The sequence below is a fragment of the Pelobates fuscus genome, chromosome 1 (genome assembly GCF_036172605.1).
Source record: "Pelobates fuscus isolate aPelFus1 chromosome 1, aPelFus1.pri, whole genome shotgun sequence".
NCBI lineage: Eukaryota > Metazoa > Chordata > Amphibia > Anura > Pelobatidae > Pelobates > Pelobates fuscus.
Genome location: NC_086317.1, coordinates 122,453,925 through 122,466,289, shown reverse-complemented (window position 1 = coordinate 122,466,289; position 12,365 = coordinate 122,453,925). Strand labels below are relative to the sequence as shown.

At 43.8% G+C, this 12,365-nt stretch overlaps 1 protein-coding gene and 1 non-coding gene across 2 annotated transcripts in view; one reads left to right on the top strand and one right to left on the bottom strand.

Moving 5' to 3' along the window:
• The window catches only part of PPEF1 (protein phosphatase with EF-hand domain 1), a 132,674-nt gene extending 128,461 nt beyond the window's left edge, over positions 1-4,213 (bottom strand). Inside the window, exon 1 of the mRNA XM_063444297.1 lies at positions 4,190-4,213. The gene's annotated coding sequence lies outside the window, so the exon portion shown is untranslated. The remainder of the gene's footprint in view (positions 1-4,189) is intronic.
• A 460-nt stretch (positions 4,214-4,673) lies between these two features.
• On the top strand, positions 4,674-4,746 carry TRNAV-UAC (transfer RNA valine (anticodon UAC)). The gene has a single exon. It is a non-coding gene; the product is annotated as a tRNA-Val (tRNA).
• The last annotated feature ends 7,619 nt before the right edge of the window (positions 4,747-12,365 follow it).

The following is a 12,365-nucleotide window of genomic DNA, read 5'->3' as shown; positions in this document are numbered from 1 at the left end:
TCCAATGCCTGGCTATGGTTATATAGAAGTATATGAATAATCAGTATTCAGTCTGGATCTGTGTGAAGAGTTGGTATTATATGTAGAAGTAGCATTCAGGCCTAAATGGGATTGGTCTATGTGCTAATTTGCTTATGATGGCCTGCACTGGTTGCCAGTACACCTTTAATTTTTGACAATCCCAGAATATATGGGAGAAGGATCCCTTCTTGTGGCACCTCCAACATATATCTGAAGAAGAGGTGTAGAAGGTTGCCAGTGTCTGTGGTACAAGGTACCATCTCATCATAATCTTGCAATACGCTTCTCAGTGATAGAGGCTGCTGCTAGAGGCTTTGGTCATCCGTAAATCCCAAAGCCAGTCTTTATGGTAAATATCTATCTCCAATTCCCTCTCCCACATTTTTCAGGAATGCGATATAGCACACAGATAACGTTTTGCTTGTATTTTTTTTTGTCGATGCAGAGTAGAAGGAAGGGTGTTGCTCGCAGGGGCGGACTTGCCTTTACTTGTTTTACCATTATTATGTGTTTCATTCGTAGGTAGGTGAAGATTTCTCTGGGTAGGAGTTTAAATTCTAGCTGCAGCTCTGGAAAGGGTTTATTACTTTGTGCATTACACAAGGAGCCTACGGTACCGTCATTTCCCACAGTCCAATTCTGTAGTTGAATATCTGGGGACAGTTGCATCAGAGTTTGTATTGGGGCCACTGTGAGATGACTAGTGGGACCAATAAGGGCTGAGCCCATTGTTTCCAGCTCTGTAACAGAAATCTTGTGCTGGGTAAACACTGGTTTGATATGATTAAATAAGGCTGTGAGATGTGGCAGTAAGGCGGGAGCTAGTTTAACATAGTAATATGTGGATAATCTGTCAGGTCCTGGGGCTTTGTGTTTGGGCGTGGATAGGATGACATTGTGAACCTCCTCTTCTGTGAACAGTGTATCTAAACTGCTTGCTTGTTGTGGCGTGAGTGTGGGAAGATCTATCTCGTTAAGGAAACTGTGTATGCCATCTGCAGTGGGTTGAGGCACTTTTAAGTTATATTAGTTGTTGTAAAAGAGGGCTAGTTTGTTTACTATATTCGTCGGGCTACATAGTTTGACTTGTTTAGATGAATTAATATATGGTATTTTCGTCTGTAAGTATTTTTTGGTGTATACTGTGGGAGGGTTATAAATACAAAAATGGGTCTCTTGAAGGCATACAACTGCCGCTTGTGATTTGTGCATTTCTTGTACTTCTAGGTGCCGTTTTTGCGGGTTGTTTAGTCCCTTAACATTAAGAGACCATATTTTACATGGGGTAGCCATTCTGCGTGGGGATCTTATTATCAATTGTGGGCTTCACTCTTACACAATCCCATCCAGGAGTGCTCGCATTACCTTCCCTTGATTGGTTGCCATTTGGGAAGTCTTGTGTACCTGCCGTTATAAAATATGTATCGGGCCCCAAATAGGCCTATTGCGTACCTTGTGTCTAAGAAGCTCAACCACAACCACTGCCCCTATGCATGTAGTGTTGCAACTAGAGGGAATCCTGGGAGGAGAGAATAGCTCAGAAAGAGAAAAAAGAAAGAAAAGGATTAAACATAACCAGGAATACAGCATTAACATAGGTATATACATTTTCACTTTGCCCCGGTAGCAAAGATTTCGGCCAGGAGGAGGCGGAGATAACCATCCTACCCATCAATTTGGTCTTGGGGTGCATGCCTATATGATAAATCATTATAAATTTTGTGGCCAAAGATCGACGTCATGTGTATTTACTGGTGTTTGTGGAACTGCAACTAGCAGTGCTAAAAAGTTTTTTTTGTTTTTTTTTTAACTATGTAGAAGCGTTCTGCTTTTGGTTTTTGTAATTTTCATTTTTTTATTTTTGTTTTATGTGTCGTGTCTTAGATGCTGTCAATTATAACCTGAACGGTCATCCCTCCATGGGGGGTACAGTGGCATGACAGCGTGACAGTATCCTTAACTAAACTAGCGTATTGGATCTGGCCATCGCCAAGTGATTTCTAACACCTTATAGCAGATCCTGTTGCTGTGTAAACCTAGTTGCTAGTTGGCATGTGTGCCTTAGAGAAAAACTGGTAGGTTTTGCCTCTCGCAGTGTCAATCAGCAGGGTTTGTGGTCTAGGGATTACGGGTGTGGGGCTGCCCGGTCGTGGGTGGTGTCATTGCCCTTACGGGGTCCGGGATGCTGCTAACTAGTAAGTTTATCAAGGGGTGGTGCTCATAACCCAATCTGAACTGTGACAGTCCCTGGATTGGATATTGAAAGGCTACTAATTAATACCCTTAAGTCTGGATACATGAGGTCCAACCCGCCAAGAGCAGCAACACACGTTATGCATCCGTCCATCAGTGCCCCCCTAAGACACTTAATATCACATTCCGGAGTACATCAACATAAAACCCGAATTTAGTTAACGCTCCTATGTAAACAGGAAACAGGGTTAAACATTCATATTTTGCCCTGGGTAGCAGTTTGCCTTAGCATTAACTAGCCAGGCCTTATAAGTATATAATATTTCTGTCATTAACATTTGATAAATTTATATATTTTCCACTTTGTATATTTTATTTATTCACTTTTTTTTTTTTTTTACGTTTTATGAGTGTTATAGCCGTCAAAGAGAAAAAACATGGAAATAGTGTAAACAGACTAGTCACCAGTTCCAATTAACTGATAAAGCCATAACCAGGCCCAATTATACTTGGTACACTAAGATGACAATCAGGAAGCAAAATACTTGAGCAGAAGATCGAGATTCTTGCGGGAATTTCTTGGGAGAGTTCCTCTCTGTTGCTGCAGCATCCGATGCAGGAAACAAACCCCATTCTTTTATCTTTGCTACACCTACTTCAGGCTCCAGGATTGCCACCGATCTACCCGCAGTTTGGTAGGATATTCCCAGCGATACGGAATTTTGTTGCTGCACAGAGTCTTTGTGATTGTGATGAATTCTCTTTTGCGGGACATTGAGGAGGCTGACAGATCCCCAAAGTTGTTGTCCTTAGGTTCAGGAAGGACCGCCAGTTTCCTCACTGCGCTGAGGAGAAGGTCTTTTGATTTGAAGTAGTGGAACCTCACTATAATGTCTCTGGGAGTGTCCGCCATAAATCGTGGCGGTTGCAGCAAACGATGCACGAGGTCCAACTCCCACATCGTGTGTTCCAGGCCTTTCGCGATCCTCTAGGTCGGTCATTTTGTGTTTTAAGCCGCATGGTTGCCTTCTATTTTCTGCAGCCTCTAGACTAACTCATTATGCGCCTCACAAAGCTCTTCCATTTTGTTTTCTAGGTGGCTCATCCTCCCGCCTAACTCAGCTATGCATTTGCGCAGATGGTCAGACAGCTGTTTAAAGTCTGCTTGCCATGTGGCTCGTAGTTCTTGCAGCATAGTGCAAAGGCTTCTTTTTGCAAGTGGGGTTTCCTCTTGGGAATGGAGGGTGGAATCTGAGTCCGGTGTCCCCTCTGATATGGATGATTGCGCATCAGCATCGTCGCTATCTTGGATTTGCCGCTGGCGGTCTTTTTTGTTTGCACGCACCGGATCGGTGAGTTTAAGTTCTTTTGTCGGTGCCACCTGTGTCAGCAGGGCTTACACCAGAAGGTGCTCGTTTTTGCTTGCGATTGCGGCCGTTTTTCCGTGCTGTAGGCTTAGTGGAGTCGGGAGCTCTGTGAATTCATGGCAGTTCTCACTTTAGTGAATAATCCTGAGAATTGTAGTGCATCCAGAACTGAATTGCAAAAATTAAAGGGACTCTCCAGTGCCAGGAAAACAAACCCGTTTTCCTGGCACTGCAGAAACCTGCAGTGCCCCCCTGCCTCCCACCCACCTACCCACTATCCGATGTTGCTTACCTGAATCCAGCGCCGATGCCCCTTCTTACTCACTTATAGCAAGGGTAGCCAAATGGAAGATGCATTAATGTTGTAAAACTACAACTCCATTTGTTTATTAACACATAGCTCTATATATTCATTACACATATATGAATATATAAAATATATTTCACAAAATGCACATTTACGTTATTGCTCCAAATTCGATACAATCTACAACCAGTATCTTATATAGTACATTAGTTTATGTTAGTACACTGATCTAGAGAGAGATTTAGGAACATTCCACATTAGCTAAGTACACTGACAGGCAAACATGAAAAGATACTTTTACCAATTCGAACTACGAATTCCATAGATACCGAGAATCATGGGTAATGTAGTTGTAATGTAATGTAGTTCATATGCAGGCGTCCATGTTGGAAACTGCAGGGTTCTATAAAGAATGCATGAGCGCCATCTTGAGTTAGTTTGACGGTATTTTTTTTTACGCAGGCAGGAAATGGAAATTGACGCCCGTCATGGATGTGGCAGAGCACCCAGCGTCATATTTACGGCATCACATTTAAATCGATTTTTTTTTTTTTAAGTTATGACAACTCTAAAGTAATGGGCTCTAGTGTATGAAATAGTAATACTTGTTTAATGAGGCGAAAATGGAATCTGATGTTTTCCCCTATCCAACTGCTTGCTTTGTGGTAATATATAGTGGAGAGCCAAATCTCTAACATTTAAAAGTTGTGAAAAAATCTCGTTTTAAAATCTGAACGTTATGAGAAGATGTCATATAGGCGATTAAACCCTGCAGTCTCATAGCTGGTTCCATAGTGTAGTGGTTATCACGTCTGCTTTACACGCAGAAGGTCCTGGGTTCGAGCCCCAGTGGAACCACATTTTTTTTTTCTTCTTAATTTTAATTGCTTCAATTGATTTTTTTTATTTTAAACATTATTACAAGCATATATAACTAATGCGTATTTACACTGCATGTGCAATTATTTACAGGATTATTTACTACAGTGATAATTCAAGTAAATTTCAAATTTAAGGACAGATTGCCTGAATTAAAAGCAATTAACTAGAAGAACACACAAGGTAAGTTAAATTTACTGTTAAAATTCTAAATATATGTTAAAAACATTAAAAGTAAAGTTTAGAGGAAAACTTGGCAAATATTGGTGATTAAAAGACCCAATGAAGTTACTCAAAATGCCCATATAGTAAACTCTGAGTGATCTTATTTGCAAATAGTATATGGTGATTAAGATAAAATACACTTTTTTGTTTTTTTTGTCCCACATCTGCCATGATCCTAGTAAAAGAACCAGTGAACATTGGTAACAAATGTGGCCATTCATGGTATAATGTGTCTAAAACCTGCAAATGTCTCCATGAGGAATGTGTTTGTAGTTTAGCAGAATGCAAATATGGGGTCTTTACAGTAACAGGACACATGTGGGCTTTGAAATTCTCCACAAACATTGAACGTGTGAAAAACACAAACTGATTAAATATAAGCAGTAGTTTCTTTTTATTATTATTATTATTATTATTATAATAATAATAGCCTTTTTATTAGAAGAAACTAGAGGGTTTTTTTGGGGGGGGGAAGAGGGGTTTCAGCACGCAGCAGTTAGTAATAGCACAATGTTCAGGTAAGTAATATGGAAAGCTTCGACGAAACGCGTCAAGTGAGGAAGAATTTTGGACTTTTATACAGGACTGGTTTTATAGTGTATTATTCACTTTTTACTTATTGTATTAAACCATCCAGTAATTTTATTTTGTCCTTCTTCCTATTTAATACTGCTTTGCTGCTATACCTGGGTCCACTATATCCCGAGGTGGGGATTATTCCACCTGAAATTCTCCAAACTAGAGCAGGTCGTTGCTCTAGTATATGTAAGTAGGATCATCTACTCTTACTACAATATTTTATATTTACGTACTAGACCATGAGGCGTATTTTACTCTTGTTTTTCATATAACGAATACTTACACCTATAAACTCACCAACGATCTGGAACCTCAAGAAATCCATAGACGGGGATTATTCCGTCCAAGCTCTTAACACCGAGCTGATATAGCTCCTCAAAGTGTGAGTGTGAATATAACACCTTTGTTCTTGTGGAATTATATCGTTCATACATACTGTACCATTATTTGTATCTTTGTTTCTCCTTTTTTTTAAGTTACTCCGCTGGCCAGTATTTCTACTAAACGTATGTACAATTTCTGATCTTTAGCGCTGTTCACCTTTCTATTTTATCTGTCCATTTATCACAAGGTAGAGGGAACACCTTGTTGGTGAACTGCTGCTCACCCTTGAGAAGAGAGCGCTTATTACCCTTTTGCAAGTAATATGGAGCAACTTTTATATAGATTCTACATAGAAAAATCTGTAACTTAAAAAAAAAATGTATATATTTATTAATTTTTCTTAAATGTAATAAAAAATACAGACATTAACCACATTACTTTTTGGCATACCATTGATGGGACAGATTAAATGTTTCCATCTTTCATAATACTGGTTATATTATTAATATTCCTATGTTTTCAATTATTCCTATGTGATCAATTAAGCAATGATAGATCAACAAGGACAGCACTGAACCCCATCTGGGGCTGAAATGCGTTTGTCTATTGACTGGAAGGACTATTTTTGGGACATATTGGCGGTATTTATTTTGCTATAGCTTTTTCACTGCTTTACTTGGCCATTTGTGTTCTTTTATACAATAGTTATGTGTTATGCCTTATGTATCTGTATCCCTTATAGTTCCATATATATGATTTTAAAATATATATTTTTAGTATTTAATAAATTTGAACTTATACTTTATACACCATTGCTTCCTGTGGATCATCTCTTGTTCCTGATTAGTGCCATATCGTTAGCCTATATATACACCCTATAGCCTTATATATAGAGCCTGGCACAGCTCTCTTGTTGGTTCATCACAATGTTTTTTTCATTATTGGTAATTTACAGAAAGCACTATGTATGTCTATTCTTTCTTTCAGATATGAGAACAATTTTGGATACCTGTAATAAGTGGTATACTAGCAGGGCCAGACTGGCCCACCGGGAAATTTTGCGGTGGGCCGCGGCACCTGGGAGCTGTGCATGTAGGTGCCACCGGGTGGTCGGTCCTAGCTGGTCCGGCGGGACACTCACTAATGCTGACAGCAGTGAGCTGTCAGCATAGGAGGACTGAATGAGGGCACATATCTCTCTATCATGCTCCCTCGCAGTTCCCACAATTCCCAGCACAGTATAAAGTGACTGCGCTGGGAATTGTGGGAAGCTTCCTCCTTCAGTCCTCCTATGCTGACAGCTCACTGCTGTCAGCATTAGTGAGTGTGCCGCCGGACCGGCTATGCCTGGTGGCACGAGCATGTAATGTAATGTAATGTAATATCTCTCTATCATGCTCCCTCGCAGTTCCCACAATTCCCAGCACAGTATAAAGTGACTGCGCTGGGAATTGTGGGAAGCTTCCTCCTTCAGTCCTCCTATGCTGACAGCTCACTGCTGCACCGGACCGGCTATGCCTGGTGGCACGAGCATGTAATGTGGCCGGCCCCCTCTGACTTATTTTGGTAAGAGGGAGGGGGAAGAAAGATACAGAAAGAGAATAGAGAGACACAGGGGAAGAGGGACGAAAGACAGTGGGAGAATAGAGAGAGACACAGGGGAAGGGGAAGGAAAGAGACAGAGGGGAGAGAGGGAGTGACACAGGGAAAGGGGGGAGAAAGAGACAGAGGGTGAAGAATGAGAAACAGGGGGAGTGGGAGAAAGAGGCAGAGGGGGAGAGAGACACACAGGGGAGGGAGGAGAAAGAAACAGGGGGAAGAGAGAGACACATTGGGTGGGGAAAAAGAAACAGAGGGGGAAAAGAGAGACTGGGAAGGAGAGGGGAGACATGGACACAGAGGAGCAGTGAGGGGGAGAAAGAAACATACAAGGGACTGGGGAGACAAAGAGGCACACAGAGGAGCTGAAGGTAAAAAGAGACAAACATGGGGGCTATATATATATATATATATATATATGTGTGTGTGTGTATATATGTATATATCATGTATATTAATGTGTGTATTATATATATATATATATATACATATATATATATATATATATATATATATATATATATATATATATATACATACACACTGCTCAAAAAATAAAGGGAACACAAAAATAACACATCCTAGATCTGAATGAATTAAATATTATTCTGAAATACTTTGTTCTTTACATAGTTGAATGTGCTGACAACAAAATCACACAAAAATTAAAAAATGTAAATCAAATTTTTCAACCCATGGAGGTCTGGATTTGGAGTCAAACTCAAAATTAAAGTTTAAAAACACACTACAGGCTGATCCAACTTTGATGTAATGTCCTTAAAACAAGTCAAAATGAGGCTCAGTAGTGTGTGTGGCTTCCATGTGCCTGTATGACCTCCCTACAACGCCTGTGCATGCTCCTGATGAGGTGGCGGATAGTCTCCTGAGGGATCTCCTCCCAGACCTGGACTAAAGCATTTGCCAACTCCAGGACAGTCTGTGGTGCAACGTGACGTTGGTGGATGGAGCGAGACATGATGTCCCAGATGTGCTCAATTGGATTCAGGTTTAGGGAACGGGTGGGCCAGTCCATAGCATCCAGCCACATGAGGTCTAGCATTGTCTTGCATTAGAAAGAACCCAGGGCCAACCGCACCAGCATATGGTCTCACAAGGGATCTGAGGATCTCATCTCGGTACCTAATGGCAGTCAGGCCACCTCAGGCGAGCACATGGAGTTCTGCGGCCCCCCAAAGAGATTCCACCCCACACCATTACTGACCCATTGCCAAACCAGTCATGCTGGAGGATGTTGCAGGCAGCAGAATGTTCTCCACGGTGTCTCCAGACTCTGTCACGTCTGTCCCATGTGCTCAGTGTGTACCTGCTTTCATCTGTGAAGAGCACAGGGCGCTAGAGATGTCGCGAACATAAAATTTTCCGTTTGCAAACGGCGAACGCGAATTTCCGCAAATGTTCGCGAACGGACGAACCAGGCGAACCGCCATAGACTACAATAGGCAGGTGAATTTTAAAACCCACCGGGACTATTTCTGGCCACAATAGTGATGGAAAAGTTGTTTCAAGGGGACTAACACCTGGACTGTGGCATGCCGGAGGGGGATCCATGGCAAAACTCCCATGGAAAATTACATAGTTGATGCAGAGTCTGGTTTTAATCCATAAAGGGCATAAATCACCTAACATTCCTAAATTGTTTGGAATAACGTGCTTTAAAACATCAGGTATAAAAGACTTCATGTCCGCGGATACAATCAAGGCCCTCCAATGGACAATACAGCTCTTCTATGAAAAGTCCAACAAGATGGACACCTTACTAGCTTGTAAATTCAACCGTAGAGCTACACACCAAAAAATCACCAAAATCCACTAGAGAGATGGAAAACCGCAGGACTCACCAGACCAAATAGCGCAGGTCTTTCAAGACTACTTTTCGGAACTCTACGACCATAGCCCCCACCACAGACGTGACCCCACGCAACTAACCACCAAAATCAACGAATACCTCGCCTCCATCACCCTTCCCTCACTAACACCCGAAGGAGCCAGCCGCCTGTCAGAAGAAATCACAACAGAGGAAATAGCAAAAGCACTCAAAACACTGAAACCAAATAAATGCCCGGGCCCAGGTGGATTTTCAGGTCTATACTACAAAACCTTTGCGCCGACCCTACTCCCACATCTCAGCACACTCTACAACTCACTGCTAAAAGGGGACCCTTTACCCCCGGACATGCTGCAGGCGAACATATGCCTCCTGCCGAAACCCGGCAAGACCTACCTCGATCCCGGACATTTCAGACCAATCTCCTTACTAAACATAGACGTCAAACTATTCACGAAGGTGATGGCAGAAAGTCTCAACCCCCTCCTTTCCTGACTTATCCACCCAGACCAAGTAGGGTTTATCCCAAACAGACAAGCCAGCGATAATACAAGACGCACCTTTGACCTAATCTGGCATGCCAACCACAGATGAATCCCGACCCTGATAGTATCCCTAGACGCGGAAAATGCATTTGACAGATTGCTATGGCCCTTTCTATTCGCAATGCTACAGAAATTTGTTTTCCCATCACCCTTCCTAGACGCAATGAGAACCCTCTACTCCTCTCCCACGGCTACTCTTCTCCTACACTCGACAACGCCCCCCTCTTTCCCAATTAAGAACGGCACGCGACAGGGATACCCACTCTCCCCCATCTTATTCGCCATCTCCCTAGAACCACTACTTCAAGTCCTACGAAACCACAACGGCATACACGGAATCCGAATTCGAGACGACATCTATAAGATTGCGGCGTACACAGACGACGTCCTCTTAACAATCCTAGACCCACTGAACTCCCTACCACCTTTGACTGCAGAGCTACAGAAATACGCACACATTTCAGGATACAAACTTAATCTAGGAAAAACCGAGGCACTCCCGATCCAAGTGGATCAACCTACCCTTCAAACCCTAAAAACAAGACACCCGTTCACGTACCAGACTACAGCTATTAAATATCTGGGTATCACTCTACCAGTGGACCTAACGTAAACATACAGCTTAAATTACACACCCCTACTTGCAACAGCTACACAAGACCTAGAAAAATGGAAAGACATATCAATTTCATGGATCGGCCGAACGACCTCAATAAAAATGAACCTCCTCCCGAGGTTCCTATACCTTTTCCAAACCCTCCCAATCCCGATACTAGCCTCTGATTTTAAAAAATTACAGACCAAATAGATAAGGGCTGGAAAAAGAGCACGGATCGCCCGACGAACACTGTACATACCAAACAGACAGGGTGGACTGGGACTCCCCAATCTCACCCAATACTTTCACGCAGCACAAATAGCACAAACAATCCAACTCCACGCTGACCCCGGCATCAAGAGATGGGTTGACCTAGAGCACAACATCTTCGGCTCAGACTTCCCCTCCCTCTTCATATGGCTCCCAAAGGACGCCAGGCCACCGACTCCTGCCACCTCCCCAGCACTCCTTACCACGAACAACATCTGGGACAAACTCAAAAACAAATATGATCTCATTTCCCATCCTTCCCCGCTAATGCCCATTCTACGGAACACTAAATTCACGCCAGGAATGTCCCCGAAAGACTTCACCCACGGGGGGCGTAGCCTGGACGCCAAGCAAAGCGGACGCATCTGCCACGAGCTCCTGCTGGATGGGCCACACAACGGGGAAAAGCGGCAGCCATATGGCACAACGACCCTTAAGGGTGCACCACCCATGCCGGGGATGCACCGCCGATCCGGTAGCCACTACCCCGGGGCCTGCTGGTGCCGGGAGTGCGGAGATGTGGCCGCGGCCTACTGGGGCTGGAGCTGGGGGGAGATGGCCGCTCTCCTCGGCGACGGAGCCCACAAGCGGCATAGCTGCAACCTACCCCCCCCCAATGGACCGGTGGGGGATATCCCGGTCCCTGCTGGAAGACTCTACCTAAGCGGAAAGACGACAAGCGAACCCCACGGCACTCAGAGGCAGCAGACTACCAAGGCCCTACCAAAATGGCAGCCCAGCATGGGCCCAAACAGCGGGTCGCCCCACCCAAGCTATCCTCTTCCCAACGAGGTAACCTTGACTGGCTCTGCACAAGGCTTTGGGACATGCTACATAGCAGAGGCATAACCTACTACAGGGCAGAAACGATAGTAGCCTCGTGGATCCGACCGGCGGCACGACGCAGTCACTACAGGCGCATACCACGAGCCTCCAGAGCGGCTGTTCGGCTATACAGGTTCCAGCAGGCCTTAAAGAGGGACAGAGCACCAGGTCTCTCGCACGCACGCTCCCGCTTACAGATACACAAATCCGGGACAAACACACAAGCCACTTTAAAAGGATACTCACCAGACTGGACTAATAACGGCCAGCGCAACTTGAACCGGCTCCCGACCGCCATCACTAAGACAATAGAGCACGTGCGGCTGCACACCCCCAAAGGTACCACCGGAGCTGATACCTGGCATAGAGACGCCACGTCCAGGGGCCCCGAAACTATGAGGCCGTATCACACAACCATTATATCTGGGGCAACCCAACAGCAGCACCAAGGTACGACCAACCAACCCCATCAACCCACCTACCAACCCCCGAATGGGGACCCAGGGACATTCTAAAGGGGCATCAGGTCTTGGCCTGACTGGCGTAGGCTGAACAAAGAATACCGTTCAAACTGTCTACTTTGAGGACTAAAACCACTTGTACTGCTTAACCCACTATTACCCAGCGGAATTACTCTTACCTTAGAGGACTCTTGTTTGTTTTTGTCCAGCGTATAGCCTCATTAGACAACTCATTATAAGAATTTGTTATTTAACCGTACTATATTTCTAATGTTCTCCTCTCAGGTTTTATGATTTGTTTCAACTAACTTTGCCAGTAGCTCCAT